The sequence below is a fragment of the Perca flavescens genome, chromosome 21 (genome assembly GCF_004354835.1).
Source record: "Perca flavescens isolate YP-PL-M2 chromosome 21, PFLA_1.0, whole genome shotgun sequence".
NCBI classification, from domain to species: Eukaryota; Metazoa; Chordata; class Actinopteri; order Perciformes; family Percidae; genus Perca; species Perca flavescens.
The window spans coordinates 3,573,852-3,590,706 of record NC_041351.1 but is presented as its reverse complement, the minus strand read 5'-3'; positions in this window follow the sequence as shown (position 1 = coordinate 3,590,706).

Here is a 16,855-nt window from a genome sequence, read left to right as displayed (position 1 = left end):
ACCAACCGCTCAAGTTGGCCACTTATTATTTGTACCAGCCAACCCTGACATAACAGGCTGAGATTGGCCCTGAACAAACTACACATGGGGCGGCGGGGCGGGGGGGGGAAGTTGAAGTGGTGGATGGATCAAACAAACACTGGACTTTCACCAGGATTGGGCATCGAGAACCGATTCCTACTTGGAATCGTTTAAAAAATGACGATTACTGTAGAAAATGTATCAGTATTAGACTATGGTGATGTAATCTATAGGCATGCAGCTACATCTACATTGAAACAATGTTTATCCATTCCGCCCTTAGATTTATCACCGGTGATAGTTATAATACACACCACTATAGTAATGTTGGCTGGTCTTCTCTTTCCTCGAGGCGCAGATAACACTGGCACTTGTTTGTTTTTAAAGCCATTAGTGTTAAACTTCCTCTCTCTATCTCCTCCCAATTGCAATCTTGGTTTCTATCAAACCAGATAGAACAATTGGCTCACTCTCAGGGTCCCTTGTGCGCGCTAGGGTCTTGGTAAAACGGCCTTTTTCTTCAATGCCCCTAGCACATGGAACGCTCTGCAACAAACTGAGGTTAAAGGTACTCCCATCTGCTACTGTTTTTAAACATTTGGTGTTTAGTCGCTGCTCTTTAAGTTGCAATTTTTTTTAATTTTGCTTATGGTTATTTGTCATAGGAACTGTTTTTGTGTAAACTCACCTCAACCTCAATGCCCTTTGAGTATAAATAAATGTTAAATAAAAATAAAGAGCTGTTTCTTTATTGAATCGTTCAGAGGATTTGGTTTCAAATCCAATCATCGCTTCCCAATTTAACATGCGCAAGTTTTGGTTTCCGAAGCGGCCAGGCGCTTGTTGTGTATCAGCCTTGGAGCAGCGCTCCAGTGTGGCTTTATTTTACATTGAAAAAGACCAGTACAACTGCAAGCCACCACTGAATTAAAATAAAACTTTCCTCTTATTTGTGAAATAAGGTTGTGACCCGTTTCAACTCCACCACTCAAAGAATCATGAATCGATAAGAACCGGAATCAAAAGGAAGAATCGCAATTGGACTCCAAACGATGCCCAACCCTAACTTTCACCCAGGAGACCGGGGGTTCGCGTCCTGTTTGAAAAGAAAAGTGAACAGGAATTATTTTTTTTTTAAACAAACTTTAACAGGCAAGAACCTTCGAGTCACATTCTGCGAGTGAAGTAACGTAAGAAATGTACAGGTTAAACGCAAACTCGATATTCAGACCATTAATGTAGCAGTACACATCTTTTTGCTATGTAAAGATATAGTAGAGTAATAACGCACACTCCCTCGGCCTGTGAAAGCCTTACGGGGGCCATCCCAGAACACAGTTTCTCCTGAATATCAAGTACAGACCCTTTAAGTAGTTTTGTTGCCCAACCCTAACAAAACTGCAACTGCTTTACAATGTTAACAACTCGGTTTAAAAGCGTCTGATGCATTTAGATATGGATATGAGGACAGAAAAAACACTCCCATGGGTTGTATTTTCTGCCACCCCGGGGCTCTAATATCTGAAACACTCCTATGGTTCGTATTAGAGGATAGGAATAAAGACCTATATGGTTGCATGGTTTTGAGGACTTGTTGGGTTTTCCCCTCTGGGAAGTATAGTTGTATGCTCTTGCTTGTACGTTTGCATATTTTGTAAAATAAAAAAATAAAAAAAACTCAAGTAGAAGCAAAGACATTCATCACAAGGCAAAACCTAAATTTACTTACTTGAACTTGAATGTTTGTCACGGATTCAACAGTTGGAGGTTAGGAACCCAAACGCAGAAGAGACGAGAACATAGCAGGGAGATTTTAGGCCAAGCAACTCCAAAAAACAAAGAAAGAAAACTGGGGAAAAATGAAATACTAGAAAACAGGCAGAACTTATTGACACCGAGTACGACAACAAACTGACACGAGACAAAGAGAGCACACAGACTAAATAGACAAGGCAGCGACGGTCGTAATGAGAAACAGGTGGCACGAGGGCTGATGAACAGGGGAAACAATCACAAAGACAGGAAGTCAAATATCAAACTAGACTAGGGAAGTAACCCTCCAAAATAAAACAGTTTCTGGATACATATAGAGCCGACACGATATTCAAACTTTCCAGCACTATCACTAAATGTTTCTCGATGGCAGCTCATTCATTTCAGTAAAAGTTGATTTGCGTGACCAAACACCGAAATGTTCTTCCATTTTTTTAGCCGAAAGAGCGACGAATTTTGATTATTATTGACTTGGGAGTGTGCCTATGTTCCCACATTTCTAAGAATTTTTTCAAAATTAGGCCAGCAGTTCCAACATTTGTACGATTCTTTTCTCCAAAATTAGGCCCTATGTTCGCCTAACCCCTAACCCACCCTAACCCTAACCCTTGAAAGGAAATGTAGGAACACAATACTTAATTTTGAAAATGTCCTAGAAATGTGGGAACATAGGGCTGTGGGAACATAGGGCCTAACTTTAAGAAAAATCTTAGAAATGTGGGACCATAGGGCTGTGGGACCATTGGGATGTGGGAACATAGGACTGTGGGACCATTGGGATGTGGGAACATAGGGCTGTGGGACCATTGGGATGTGGGAACATAGGGCTGTGGGACCATTGGGATGTGGGAACATAGGGCTGTGGGACCATAGGGCTGTGGGAACATAGGACTGTGGGACCATTGGGATGTGGGAACATAGGGCTGTGGGACCATTGGGATGTGGGAACATAGGGCTGTGGGACCATTGGGATGTGGGAACATAGGGCTGTGGGACCATTGGGATGTGGGAACATAGGGCTGTGGGACCATTGGGATGTGGGAACATAGGGCTGTGGGACCATTGGGATGTGGGAACAAAGGGCTGTGGGACCATTGGGATGTGGGAACAAAGGGCTGTGGGACCATTGGGATGTGGGAACATAGGGCTGACCCCATTGACTTTAATAGCTTGTGTTTGGGCAAGAGGGAATCACATAACCTGCAATTCCAACTGCGGCCACTAAACCGAAATCACTGCACAGCCCAGAGCTGCTCATGAAGGCTTGGTACCGGTAATGCTTTGGAAATATCCAATGTTGTTCAGTCCAACACTTCAATATCGCAGGGTAAAGTGAACCTTGCAGCCTGTAGGAGACGCTGGAAGGACTTCACTCTCTTTATTTAAAATTTTAGTTCATCCATGCATTTATTTTATAAGTCAGATTTTGTCAACTTTCTGCCACGCCACAACAGGCTTTTCCACGCAGCTCTCTGTTTCTAATCTAGTTGCTCAATATTGAGACGTAATTTAACAATCAGCTCTGCAGTTTTCCCTCCATGCTGTGTGACGGGACTGTCCGGCCTCTGCTGGGCTAATTTCCTTCCCGTCTGGCTCGACTCACCACCGAGCTGCTGCTGTTGTGTTTGTGTCACAGGGCTCCAGCGGCTGCCGAGTTATTGCAGGAGGAAGCCAAGGAAACCCAGCCAGAGTCAGATCCCTGGAGGCTGTGTGTGTGTGTGTGTGTGTGTGTGTGTGTGTGTGTGTGTGTGTGTGTGTGTGTCTCGGTGTGTGTGTGTGTGTGTGTTCCAGTGTGTGTATGTTTGTGCAAGTCAGGAATGAATGTGGTCACATATAGATCTGAGTAATAAAAAATGAGCGACAGAAGTCATTAATTATACCCTCAAACAATAATGTTTTTAAACCTGCTAAACAGTTTGTGCTCTCAGTGTTAATGGATGTGTGTGTGTGTGTGTGTGTGTGTGTGTGTGTGTGTGTGTGTGTGTGTTATGCATTTGTTTGACCATAACCCTTATTGTACACGTCAGTTTTTACTGAACACGCAAGTGAGAATCTTAACGTTGAGGTTTTGAAATAAGAATCGCTGACTGTGTATTTATGTTTCTGAAATATCTGAATTTTGGGGGAGAATCATAACATATATGACACATTGTCTGCCTTAATTGTGTGTATTCCTGCACTTTCTTCCTGTCAGTCATTTCACCTAATTTCTCATCAGCTCACTACACTAAAAAGGTTTTTGTACAAATGTAGCTTAAAACTGGATAAAAAGTTAATTCATGACAACCCCATCACTGACCCGTGCACAAAGGAGATATGACGCCATCGACAGGTGACCAAATGGAACGGAGCGCTATCTTGAATTAAATGACAGATTTCTCTGTGTTGAACACATTGGAAACATTTGGGATAATGTAAGTACACAACTCAACAACATTTTCGACATGGGTGTAGTAGTCTTTAGACATTACAATGCGAACAAAGTTACATATTGTATCTTTATTGACTCTCCTGTCATATTTGAAATGAATCAAAGTCAAACAAATGTGATACGAAACTACTTACAAGTTACTTTAAAGCTTTCCTGTTCCTTAACCTTTAAATGCTCCCGTTGCCTTATGAAGAGACAATTACTTCCACATTTTTTGAGTACCAGAAACAAGAACACTGGGATTTAAAGCACAGCCTGTTCAGTCGAACACCTCTGTTCGGTTTGGAACAGCCCGGCCTCTGGAGGCCACTAGTGGGATTTTTAGACCCTGAGTTTGTGCTTTATAAACGTCCTGTCAGATCATTTGATCACTCTGAACCCTCAGGGCCGTTCAGCTGCTCCCGCTGCGTCTCCCAAGACGTGATGTAGAGGGGATTTTCATCCGTCTCTGTCTCTCTGTTTTTGTGTGTTGATGTTGCCACCCTCTTCGCCATGGAGACGTACTCCAGAGGATCTAAGAGAGCGTGAGCACATCAATGATCTCAAGACTCAACCGCCTAAACAAGGAGGAGGATGCAAGTATGTTCTCCATAGTTCCTCACGGGCCTTGAAAGATTTCCAAAGTTCTTTAAATGGGTTTCAGGGAGGATTCAAATGGCCATTGAAGGCGTTCCAGTGATCCCATGAGAGTGGTCATTGGCGGCATTATAAACCCAAATCAACGTTACTTTGTGCTAACACAAAATCACCTCTGGGTAGACAAATGGCCTTTGTTTTGGTTTGCGAAGACACGTGAAATCGGCACACTTGTTTACTTTTTTCTATTTTAAAGATACATAGTTAAACACGGAGGTCGGACCTATCTGTCGTCTCTGCTGTGATTATTTTATGTACGGTGTTGCTTTGCTTGCGTCTTTGATAAACCAAATCAGCATCAGGAACAGCAACATGGCACCGCCGGTCGGACTTACTGCTGGTTTGGGTGGTGTCATTTTCTGTAGTCTGTGGCCCAATAGGTGAATTAGCTCTCCAAGCTAACATCAGTCAAAGTGTTGACGCATGAAACTTCAAACTAGGTTTTATATGATTGAGATTGGAGTATATCCAATATATTCATATATTTTCTATACCCAGAAGTTATTGTAAACAAACATTGTGATTGGGTCTTTACAGATCTCTGGAGATCTTTCAGGAACCCTTGAAAGTGATCAAAACTGGTCTTTGGCCCTTGAAGGAGTACCAATGTTTCCGTGCAGGGTCCCAGGGCATTTGAATTAGTCCAAGTGATCCCTCAAGGGGCATCCTGGAAGGACTTCCATGGATCCTTACAGGGGCTGGTAGTTCAAGGGGTTCTACTAGTCGTTAAGATGGGTCAAGGGGTCATGAAGGAACTTCATGGATCCTTCAAGGAGTTCCAATGTTATTTGAAGGTGAATCAGTGGTCTTAAAAGGGGTCTGGGTTCCTTGGATGGGTACTAGTGGTCTTTTTACAGGCTCCATGGGTCTTTGAATGGGTTTAAGTGGTCACTGAAAGAGTTCCAGGGGATTCAAAGGTGCTACTGGCGCTGAAGTAGTTCAAGAGGTTTTAAATACGTTACTTGGAACCCTATAAGGGGTTCAGTGGCCCTGAATGGCTTCTTATGGCCCGGGTTGTGAAGGAGTGGCAAAAATCCTTAAGGCAGTTCCAGTGACCCCCGAAAAGTGTTCCAGAAGTCTACTATTGGCCATTGAATTAGTTCACAAAGTTAGTTTACAGGGTCTAGAAGTAGTCCCATGGATCCTTTAGGCAGTTTCTGTGAAAAGGGTTCCCAGATCCACAGCGCCATCAGGAAAAAGTTAACAGACGCAGGCTTTGCCAAGAGTGTATGTCGTCTAATGTTTTTCAAACATGATTAACTCTGTTATGCAATAATAAATGCACTGGGAGAAGGAGCATTATGGGATTCTTCTCCTCACACACGGACTGTTGGACGTTTCATTTCCTGGAACACAATGGTGCGATGTACTGTAATAGCAAAGAATATTTATTTGGCTGCAGGGAAAAAAGGTGTTCTCTGTTGAATCAAATGATGAGCTTTTCTATACAATAAAGCAGTCTGCATTTTCCAATACGTTTGTCCTCATTTCATTTGGCCATGTTTATAATATATTTGATTTGTATTTTTAATTTGAAATTTATATGAAACAGTAGTCTATATACACAACGTTCCACTTCCGTGATATGTGCTGCTTGGAAGTGAATGACTGAGCCTATGAACGATCTCAACATCCATTTAAAAACCTGTTCTGGAGCTTTTATTCATCATCACACGATCTTCCTCAGGAAAAGGTCTTTGTCCAGTTGTCATGGAATTGTAAATGTTCAAATTACATTTTTTTTCCAAGCACTTTAAAGACTTCTCGTCCCAGCTGGCCTAAAGAAGTTGTGATCGAAGTTCATTATTGACTTTGGAAACATACATTTAAATTGTTTCTTATGAGTCGTGCATTTAAAATGAGTTATGATTCACATTAAACAGATACAAAATGTGATAAATGAACAAAAGCTCCTTACATTAGTAATGCACGACCGCTCATCATTCCTGTTTATGATGTGAAGTCCGCTGGAGGCCATTCAAACACTCTGCTTTGCTTTTCCTGGAAGCCCAGTCTGTTTTGTGTGTGTGTGTGTGTGTGTGTGTGTGTGTGTGTGTGTGTGTGTCTGCACGCAGCCCTAATGCAGGTCTTATTCTTCATCCATGCATACATGTGTGTGTGTGTGTGTGTATGTGTGAAATAGCAATCTAATTCCACGTCCAAGTTGAGTCAGTCAGCAATATGCAATAATGTTTTGATTTATGTATGTGCGTGTCCGAGTTGGAGAGAGAGAGAGAGCGCGAAAAAGACACGAGAGAACATCAAAGTCAGAGCTGGCATATGTTAACATGCAGCTGTCAGGCCTGTACAGAACGGCTTGTGTATATGTCAGAGTGTGTTTGTATATGTGTGTTTGTGTGTTGGTCTCAGATGACTCAGGCCCCCTCCCATCCGTCCCAACAGTCCAGTGAAGTCCTTATGTCAGAGCCGCTCATCATGTTTGTGGTTTTGGTGTCAGACATTGGCTGCAATTGAGTAATCACAAAATCTTGGATGCTGATTTTGTTCTTAAAAATGACAAAGCGGACATTTCCACGTCAGAAGTCTACCACCTGAAACAAATCAGCAGAAGAACCAGGAATACTTCTACTCACTGTGGATAACTGTCCGAATAAAAACTGGACTGGTTTCAAATTCCTGTTCCTTGTTTAGAAGACATTCTCCTAGCTCTTTTCTACTAGATGGCTAGCTGATTTAGACAAACCTGGCAGATCAAGACCCTGACCTGAACCATATTATCCTACAATGGTTTGTATAATATCTTATGAAAATGAATGCAAATAAAAAAAATGTCCAGCAACACGAGCGATCAAGCCCCTGAAGTGCAGAACACGTTTAGGCAACAGAACTACTTGGTTATATTTAGGAAAAGACTGTGGTTTGGGTTCAAAGACGGTAGGTTTGTTACGTTACCTACGTATGTGTTACGTAGGCTGTGTTAGTTAAGTATGTAAGTTACGTTTGTTTGACCCGTCCACCCTAGTCTATATCCACGACGTTCCACTTCCGGGATTGCTCCGGTCCCGCCGGAAATTCGGCCGGATGTCCCTCTTTGGGGCCAGATGTCCGTCGGTGGATTTGTGAGGACTATGGTTAACTGCTCCTCAGATCTCTGCAGGGTAAATCCAGATAGCTAGCTAGACTATCTGTCCAATCTGAGTTTTCTGTTGCACAACTAAAACTACTTTTGAACGTACACATGTTCCACCAAAACAAGTTCCTTCCGGAGACTAGTTTGTAGAGGCACCGTGGCTCCGTCTGGCGCTTAGCACCGCCTATTAGACGATTGTGATTGGTTTAAAGAAATGCCAATAAACCAGAGCATGTTTTTTTCCCATCCTGGAATGCTGTGTGGACTAGCCAGACCTTCCTTCGCAGCGCTGTGGAAGAAGGTCTGACTTCCTGTGACGACTTTGCCTCTGAGATGCCGGGACATCAATCCATATTAACCCGGGGTAAGATTTTATACTAAGCTCATGTTGCTGCACTTGAAAGAAAATGAAGAAGCTTTCACTTTGATTTAAAAGCTTTTGGACTGAATGTACAGCAGCGGGGCTCCAGCGCAGGACTCCTCGTTTTGCTTTTGTTCTTACTGGCAGCGTCACGGCTCGTTCTTAAATCCTCCAACTGGCAGCACGGGTCGGTTTCTGTCTCTGTGAAAGAACACTTGGTCCCTTTCTCTGACGTCTATTAACAGGGGCCTATTTTCAAAATGTGAACTCGGAGCCAGCTCCTTCCACGCTCCCATTTGTCTTGATATGTGCTGAGCGATGGTGGCTTCATTAGCCGGATGAGAGGCAGCTGAGTCCGGTGCTGATCAAGCCTCAGTATACTGCTGAATCTAAATCCCAGGGTGGAGATGGCCGGCTGGGTAACATCTTTTTGGCGTTTCAGCAGGAAACGCTATGTGCGATAGCCTGAGATCAATATGGATTGACTGGGAGACTCTGGGGCTGGAAGTATGGGACCCAACGTGTCTTTCTGATCTGCGTTATAATTCGGGGCCCGCCCTCTTTGACGTCGGATATTGAAGACGAAAAACGTCATAACAAATCAACAAAGGCCCTGTTCGACGTTTGAGTTTTCGTTGTCCAAGAAACTAAAGAAATACAATAACTAGTCTCTGTTTTGTACGTTCACGGTTGGGCTTTCACCGCATCTGAAAAACTGAACATCGTGGTAATTGAAAAGTACAGAAGAGGAATAGGGCTAATGTGTGTGTCTGACTTTTTACTCAGAACTCAAGTACATTTTTCACATGGGGCCCTAATCCTCTTCCATAGAAAATAACTATATAAAGTTTTTTTGGGGACCGAAAAGTACAGCCCCAGAACTCAATTTAGTCCCTAGTTCCTCTAGTAGTTTGACCCATCCACCACTCCAACCTGCCTTCCTACGTGGACTTTCTGTCTTTCAACTCTCTACCGTTGTCTCTCTTAACACTACGTCATCTTACAGCGCCGCGGTCAAGCTGCTTTTTTGGGAAATGAAATGTCGTCGATATAGACTCGACCCAGCAGACAAACTGCGTTGCAGCCAACGTTTTCAGGGCTTTTTTTATTTGAGGGGAGACAGGCGATGAGCAGAGCAACTGAAAGCAAAGGCTGCTCGCTCCAAAAGAGCCGTTAACGGCAACGCTGTGTGGTTTTAGATCAAGCCGATCTTTGGCTGAGCAGAGGGACCGACCTGAAGTCAACCGCCTTCTCTTTAACCTTTGAACAGATTTGGTCTTAAACCATTGTATCATATGCATCATGTGAAAAAGTGACACCAGCTTTTTACAAAACAGCATGAAACATATTATGAAGTAATAACAAGAAGTTATATTCAATTTCAGAGCTGCTGTCATTTCTTGGCTTATAAAATGGGAAGGATTTGTTGATGAAGCTCTTAAAGTGAAAGCAGTGAAGTGTTTTATAGTGTTCTCTTTCCAAAATGTGTTTTTCATTACACTTGATTTGTTTTCAGCTGCAGATATTCTGAATTCCAGCAGCAAAATTTAAAGATGAAGGAGTAGATGTACTTATAACTTTACTAATACATCTTTAAACTACACACAGACTCAACACAAACTCACAAAACTACATGTTTGCTGGACAAAAGTTTCCTTGAGGACAAGGGCATCACTTTGGGTTCAACAATGGGAGGGTCAAGGGCCCCAACTAGGGAGGTCCTGGGACAATTCAATTTTATTTATAGTATCAATTCATAACAAGATTTATTTCGAGACACTTTACAGATAGAGTAGGTCTAGACCACACTCTATAATTTACAAAGACCCAACAATTCCAGTAATTCCCCCAAGAACAAGCATTTTAGTGCGACAGTGGCGAGGAAAAACTCCCTTTAGGAAGAAACCTGGGACAGACCCAGGCTCTTGGTAGGCGGTGTGTGAAGGTGCCGGTTGGGGGTGTGATGAACAGTGGCAATAATAGTCACAATAAAGATAATGGAACTGTGACTAGAAATAGCAGTTGTAGTAATTCATGGCGTAGCAGGGCACTGCATACTGTACTGAAAAAAAGCACAAAAACTAAAAACATTCCCCAAAAAATCTTTCAAGAAAAAAAAAGGCAACAAAAACATTGAGAAAACTGTCCAAAAAAATGTAAAAAAGGCGACAAAAACTTCAAAATTTCTTAAAAAATGTGTCAAAAAAAATGTGTCGAAAAAGGCAACAAAAACACTGAAAAAAACAGCAAAAATGTCGGAAAAAGCAACAAAAACCTTTGAAAGGAACAAAAACTTCGTGAAAAAGCCCAGTTTTGATTATTGAGGGGGTTGTAACACCCCCATCCGCCCCTCCATAAATTACACCGATGCTTGAAGACAATAAACGCAACATTTACACCCTAACCAACATTTTAGGGTGGGAAAGACTACCTTTTAATTCTGTATGTTTGATTGCTTTTAGTATAAAAAACATGGTAGATTTAAAAGGAGGGGGGGTTCTAACTCAAAAACCTGTCGGAATGATTGAAATCGTTGTAATGTTTTCTTTGATCAAACTCCACTCTGGGAAACATCTGGGCGAGAAGCCACTGCCTCTCTGTTTGGCCAGTTATCCTCAGGAATAAACAACTTTTGGGGAGTTTCTCTAGCAGTCCACATGAACTGAACCTGATTTAGCAGCCTCCACACCAAGTTCATCACGAGTGACATGGTCTTGTATAGTCCACACAGCATTCCGGTAAGGGAGAAAAACGTGCTCTGGTTTATTGGCCTTTCTTTAAACCAATCACAATCGTCGGAGCCACGGTGACTCTGCAAAATAGCCTCTGGAAGGAACTTGTTTTGGTGGAACATGTGTACGTTCAGAAGTAGTTTTAGTTGTGCAACAGAAAACTCAGATTGGACAGATAGTCTAGCTAGCTGTCTGGATTTACCCTGCAGAGATCTGAGGAGCAGTTAACCATAGTCCTCACAAATCAGCCGGAGGTTAGAACGCCAACACAGAGGAAGAGGAAGAGGAAGGGGACGGACATCTAGCTGAAAAGAAACTGAACAAACCCGGAAAGGAAACGTCATAGATATGGACTACGTGAGACAAAACGCAGAAAACTCTGCACTTCTCCTGTATGTTGCTGCGTTGTTTTATAAAAAAAAGAGGTCTCGCTCGCAGGGACTTTCACAGAGAAAAGTTATTTTGAGAAGGATATTTGAGACGAAAGTCTAAAGAGTTATAGGAAAGAATTTGTCATATTTTTGATTCATTGTTCCACTGAGGAACATGTGGTCTCGTTGACTCGTCTCTAGTGAATAATGACGGAGCAATGGCAAACATCTTCCTCCTAACCTGGTAAAAGGTACAATGTAAAAATAATAGAAACAAAGATCATGTAGAAACTGAGCACAAAATGAACTCAGAAATGTGGATGAAAGAGGGCTTTTTTATGCACCAAAGGGACTGCTCTGTGTTTCTATCCACTGAGTACGGTGCATCAGCTCAGATAAATATGTCTTCATCACACTCTGGGATCTTCATCTTACGGAACTCCAGTCCCCGAAGGTGTGGGACGGGACTGCAGCATGTTGCCCTGCAGCCAAAAATCATGACCTAATGATCCGATGGCCGCCTCAGAAGAGTTCATCTGCAGAACCTCCACCAGAGGAGAAACAGCATGAAGCACGGACACTTCCTGCAGCCATAAATCTGGACAGATCGTCTGAAAATGAGGAAATATGTGAGCAGATTAACATTTGGAAACGGTGACGCCTAGTGGACATACACAGATCTGCTCCTCACTGAGGGATTTACAGGTTTTTCCGATTGCTGAACGACAGCGGGCAAAACTGAAGCCACATGTGCAAAACTCTGACTCCAGTCTGCACTACCACCGGTCACCTGAACTAAACAGGTCACATCTCCTACAAAAGTCATTCACAGCAACACACACATCTCAGAAAACAGGCTCAGAGCAGCCACACACTCACTGAGATAACACACACCGTCACTCAGAACACACTGAGACACACACACACACACTGAGATAACACACACCGTCACTCAGAACACACTGAGACACACACAAACACTGAGATAACACACACCGTCACTCAGAACACACACACACTGAGATAACACACACCGTCACTCAGAACACACACACTCACTGAGATAACACACACCGTCACTCAGAACACACTGAGACACACACACACTGAGATAACACACACCGTCACTCAGAACACACTGAGACACACACACACTGAGATAACACACACCGTCAATCAGAACACACTGAGACACACACAAACACACTGAGATAACACACACCGTCACTCAGAACACACTGAGACACACACACACACTGAGATAACACACACCGTCACTCAGAACACACTGAGAGTAAAAACACTAGTCTCAAACACCAATAAAGATACAATCTCATCTTTACAGTTTGAACGATTTGAGTGACTTCACATTACTCTATAGTTCCTACGCAACCGGTAGGAATCGGACCGGATTAGAATGCAAATTTCGGTTCTTCATTTTGGTTCCACTTTATGTGTCGACAAAAATATTTTCGCTCCGTTTCTCCGAAAGAGATGTAACAATATCACACTTTCTGTGTAGTCTACCGTTAGCTAGCTATCGTAAATATAGGCTACTTTTAAAATGCCATATTTTCCCTCTGGGCTCACCAAAACGGACGTAAAAGCATATTAACCACTCACTGCACGGGATCGCTAGTAAACATATTACACTTACTCTGCTAGTCAGCTAGCTAGCCTTTAGTGCATTTAAATGGTTAAAGTGAAGCAGTCAAAAGTGTGGCTGCGTTTCACCGCCAACTATCTGTGTTAAGTGACTTAGGTTTACTTATTATATATTTAAAGTGCCCATATTATGCTCATTTCAGGTTCATAATTGTATTTTGAGGTTGTACCAGAATAGGTTTACATTGTTTAATTTTCAAAAAACACCATATATTTGTTGTACTGCACATTGCTGCAGCTCCTCTTTTCACCCTGTGTTCAGGTCTCTATTTTAGCTACAGAGTGAGGCCTCTCAACTTCTGTAACGTCTTTGTTGTCAGTCGAACATGCTCAGTAGCTAGGTAAGGACTACATGAGCTAGCTAGCTGTTTCTCCAACTTCGGCCTGTACAAGGCAGGATTAGCCGGGAGACTTCTTCTAAACGAGGGCACACTTCACACTTTCGTAGAATACCTGCAGAACAGGGACATGGAAGTAGTTCTCTTGTAGATTATGGTGAACTAGTGTGTGTTGTAGCAGTGTTTCAATGAGCAGAGGCGTTTAGTCCGTTTAACTAGTGATGTAGAAAGATGTTGACCAGCTCAAGGAGACTGAAGGCAGGACGATTCAGAAACCAGATCTCACTCAGAACACCATGGATGGATTTTTTTCCAAATTTGTATGTGTGTGGAAGCACCAGGACACTGACCCCGTGGCCTTTAACTCCAATTTAAAAAGACTCTATCCTTACTTTGATATCATTTTTCCACCATGGCGTTTGCACCTGATCGGAATTGTAAAAATGTAGCTATGAGTTACGTTTCCTCTGGTTTGGTGGGCGTGTCTCTCGTTTACTGGCTGTGCCCCAGGTGATACCCAATCAGCAGAGGCGTGTCCGTTAACTCGTGGCGATAAGAAAACATACCATATTGGTGGATCCACCCTCCTACAACCACCATGGCTGCACCTGATTGGACGAACGCTTCACTCTCGGGGCTGTCTGCTCCCGCATTTCAAAACATACCATATTGGTGGATCAATTGAAAATGATCTGTTATTTTATAAAAAAAAAAAAATGTTTCGGAAAACATTTTAATGCGAAGAAAAAAAAAAAGGCTACGCAGCTGCTGAATCTGTCTTCATTTTGGGAGAGGCAACCTTTTACCTTTGGTGCATTTTGCTGTTACATCCCCCCTAATCACTAAGAAGACACCTGAATGCAGTTCAAAACCATTTTCAAATGTCTTTTAATAAACAGAGCACACGGTCTAAGAATCAAGTACACACTAGAAAGGGTCAAAACAGCCCGTCAGTTTTCATCAACTCTTTACAAAGAACAATGCAGGCACTTTACCCAGCTTATGTTTAACAGGGAACAGCAGTGGTGGTGGGGGTGGGGGGGGGGGGGGGGGTTGTGGAGTGTCGGGTGGGGGGTTGTGTGCATGCAGCCATGCACACGTGTTTATAAAACATATACTACATGTAGATTTGTTTTCCTCAAAAAGCACCTCATCACTGTGAATAATAAACATCATCAAGACTAAAAACTCCGAACATGAAAGAAGAGACACACGACCCGTCTCAGTGTGCAGTGCTCTCGCAGCGAGAAAAAACAATAATAATAAAAAAAATTTAAAAAAATGGTTGCTGAGATTTTGTTCCAAAAACAACATTTAAACGTCGACAAATCAACAACATGAGTTTGGTTTTCATGGCTTAACACAAATACACTAACAGCTGATGGAGTCGCAAAGGAACAAGTCCAGATCCACCGCATTTACGGGACGATGTCCGTCGCCTTCCTCTCTCTCTGTGTTAGCGTTCTAACCTCCTTATTTTTTATTTTTTTAAAAAGGGACAAAAACATAAAAAAAAATAGTCGAAAAAAAATAAAAATAAAAAAAGTTCCAAAGAATTTTGAAAATGAACCAAAAGAAAGCAACAAAAAAAAATAAGTCCAAAAAAAGCTTTGAAAAAGGAGACAAAAAAGTTGAAAAAGCAACAAAAAATAATTCGGAAAAAGCCCAGTTTTGATTATTGGCGGGGGTTGTAACTCTCTCCGCCCACATAACACCCCCGTAAATGATGCCTATGGAAGAGTGATTTAACGTTGAGGGATCCATCCCATTTGGTAAATGTCAGGCTTCTGCTTCGATTGAAAGATTTATAATCTATGGCTTTAGAAACGTTTTTTTTGAATTTCACATTTCTAATTCTAAAATATGCCACGTTTCAGAAACGTGGACATTTTAGAAGTGCAAGATTTCCACTTGGATGTCAAACCCCCCAACCCTGTATCTGTGGACTACAGAAGGAAAGCAGGCAAATCTGCATCTCGTGAATGTTTTAACATGTGGGAACATTTTAAGGCTTAAGGTTGAAAGGTTGTAGCCTTAATGAGTGTAAGCCACATTCACAATTAAATCGGACATCATTGAAATTGGATGGTGCAACATAAGCAATATGATTTCTCCAATTTGGACTCTACGCGGAAGCTCTAGGACCTCCTGGTTTAGGAACATGATGTCTTGAACAAGTTGGTTCCTTCTTATTTCTGAAACACTGTGACACTTCCGAGAGGACAGTGAAAACAACGTGCAGACGTCTCTGGAAATGCAACCTCAGTGAATCTGGACTTTGGAGCTCGAAAGCGCTACATCATCATCACCCCCGGGTGACTTTTTCTACCGGAGATGAGAGAGAAGAGACGGTCAAAGTTCTCCGGAGGACAGTTGGGATTATAGAGTTGATAACGTCCGGTGGGATTGTCTTAAAAAGATCAAACCGAGGTCTCGGATTGGTCAGTCTCTCGGCATCGTCGACACAAGACAAACGGACACTTCCAATGTTTTTTCGAAGCCTGTCGCGTCTGAACGGCAACGTTTCCCTACATGAATCGCGAAACCAGCCCATAGTCGTGCAAATGAGCCGGGGCTCATGGCAATAACGTCGTTGTATAATATATACGATTTTTCTTTCTTTCTTTCTTTCTTTCTTTGCATGACAACATGGCTTTTTTCTTTGCCAGCAGCCGTACTTCGTTAATAATATACGGGAAGACAAAAGTGAAGGAACGGTTACACTTGACGTGAAGGTATCGACATAAGAGTGACATGACACAGTCACGAACGTGTCATAAAACATTATAAACAAGTCATAAACGCTTATGACTTATGATCTTTTAGTAAGTGTCATTTGTTTTTTTTGTCGTGACACTAGCTGCAGTCTTCTCCTGAACAGCGGTGGCGCTAATGAGCAAAGGCTACCGACGCTGCCCTTTCTTTCGGACTAGAAGAAGAAGAAAAAGGTAAACAACGGCAGAACTGGCAGCAGCATTGACGTCAACTCTTGGATTTGATTCGATGACCTACTTCGTCGGATTGAGCCTTTCATTCGCCATAAAAGAACTCATAACCATAGACTGTATAATATTAATGGACAGAGCGTGTGTGACGTCACCCATTGGTTGGTTTGTTGCGATCTGCTACGAGTCGTCCAGTTTGCCGTTACGGGCGCAGCCATCCTGGTTGGGGGATGTGACGATTTTAGACGAGAGGGAGGAGCCACGTTACGTTACACACTTTCACTGCCAATCACATCATAGCCACGCCCTAAAACCCCCCCTGCTTTATCGCCGATTTTAGAATCAACGAGACCATAATTCCAAAAATTATCATTCTGTGTTGCAGAAGACTTAAAACTAGCGATTGAGACATAAACTCATTATGAAAATGTTTACGGAGGTAATAAATCAGGTGAGAAGTGGGTCACTTTCTCATAGACTTCTATAGAAAC